Consider the following 2,260-nt stretch of genomic DNA (forward strand, 5'->3'; position numbering starts at 1 on the left):
AACATTTCCCTGGGAATTGTCTCCTTGGATCACCCACCTGCATCCAGGGACACCTTCCACCGTCCCAGGCTGCTCCAACCCGGCCTTGGACACTTCCAGGGATCCAGGGGCAGCCACAGCTTCTCTGGGAATTCTATTCCAGGGTTTTCCCACCCTCACAACCCAGAATTCCTTCCTAAAGTCTTCCTGAAATCAAGGTTTTCCTGATTTTCTGGGAATTGTGAGTTTTCCTGGAGGAGACAGAGCTGTGCCATCTCAACCCTGCCCCTGGTCTGCAGCTCCCTGAGAGCCTCAATCTTCAGATTATTGATACAATTCCTGTTGCAAGCCTCAAAACAATTCCTTAAAACAGAGGAGATTGAGGAAATGGTGAATCTGATGGTGTGAGGAATTGGAGTGGATTAGTCACGGTGGATTAAGAGCAAGCATTTGAAGAAAAGCTTAAATGTGGCATAAAAATATATTAGAATCTTTTCAGATGTTCCTTTATGGCTTTAGCTCATTGGGAAAGTGTTGGGGAGAGCGAAATTTAATAAAAGCAGAGGAAAAACTCCCCTTGCACCAATGCAAACAGGGAGGGATTTGCATTCCAGGGTCTTTGCATATGTATATGGGTGAATTTATATAAATATGCATTTAGACACACATTATATATAGATTTTTCACTTGACATCAGACACTTCAGCGAGAAGCAGTGTATAAAAATATAAAAGGAAAGTTTCATGAAGTGCAGGAGACAGAAAAGTTCAGTCAGCAAGGAAGAAAGAAGTTGGGGGTGAAAGATAAACGAGGGGTAAAAGCCTTGGGCAGGTCTGTTCCTCCCTGGCAATGCAGAGATGGTCACAAAACAACCCCAAATTCCTGGAGCTGCTGGGCAGGGGGTGGATCTGCTGAAATCCAAAGGGAAATTCCCCTCCGAGCTCAGTCTCCAGGACACAATCCCAGAGTTTTCCTGGGGAAATCTCCCATTTCCCAGGAGCAGCTTTCCCTGCTCTGCCCCACAGAGAAGCTGGGGCTGAATTCTCCCTGCAGCCCTCGCTGGGAAGCAGAGCCTGGGACAGCTTCCCCCTTTTCCTGGGGAGAGGAATGGGAAGTTCTGCTCCAGCCAGGACCGCTCTGCTCACCCAGGGACTCGGCTTTGCCTCTCCAGGTTTGTTTTCCCTCTCTGATATCCTCATTTACATCCTCTCTAATCCAGAGGCTTCATTAAGAAGTTGCCAAGAATCAACATTTGGACTGTTCCAGCCTTTAAGTGCCAAGGCTGGATGTTTTTTCTGCAAGCTGAAGGAAGGGAAGTCCCTCTGTGGGCAGCTGCCGCTCGTTCCATGGCTCTTTGAGCCCTCCCCTGGGATTTTATCCTCCCTGGACACATCTGTGGCCATTCCCCCTGTTCCCAGCTCCCTGCCATCAGGTGTCCTGCTTCGGGATGAATTTTCTGTGGGGCAGGATGGGGTTTCCTTCGGGCAGAAAGCTCCTGGCAGCAGAGGAAGGAGCCAGCCTACTTTGCAAAGCTGATTTCTGTCTCAAAGCGTGGACATGAGGAAGGTGGAGAGGGTGGGATGTGACTCCAAGGCAGATGGAAACGCACAAGAACAGTTGCTTAGCACCTATAAAAGTCAGGCCCACTCCTTCACAAGATGCTTGGGTATTTAGGGATCCACACTCGGGAATCCACGCTTGCATTCTGGCCTCTGAGTAACCTGAACCCACCACAGCTTTTTGGGAGTGTGTGGTGATGAAATAAACAATGATATTAAAAGTCACACGGGTCCTGGCAGCAAGCAGGGGACTAATTTTGTGTTACCTGTGCTCGGGAGCTTTGCTGGCCATTAATGGATGAGAAAAGAGCAGGAAAATGTGTTTTTCCTTGCAGAAATGCTGTTCCACAAGGATTCCTCAGCCCCTGGGACAACAGGGATCAGACAGGATCCTGCAGCCTTTGTCTGAGCAGGAGATGCAAATGAAAGATCTGAGACAGAGGGAAATATTCCACCTGGAATATTGGATGTGGTGCTTTGGAACGGGTCTGTAGCACCCATTTCTCTGGGGCTGCACCAACACAGCCCAGCAGGACAGAGGCAGACACGGGAAAAGAAAAGGCTGTGGAAATGCTCGACAGGATGAATGTGAAAACATTTCTTTCACATTCCACTATTTCGTACTCGATGAGGAAAACTCACCCGATAAAAGGAGCGCGCAATTACCCTGTTTAATGGCCAGAGGAGGGGGAAAAGCGGCTGAATTCCCATCAGCGTCCCCT

This window comes from Cyanistes caeruleus, chromosome 14, assembly GCF_971803275.1.
Source record: "Cyanistes caeruleus chromosome 14, bCyaCae1.hap1.1, whole genome shotgun sequence".
Classification (NCBI taxonomy): domain Eukaryota; kingdom Metazoa; phylum Chordata; class Aves; order Passeriformes; family Paridae; genus Cyanistes; species Cyanistes caeruleus.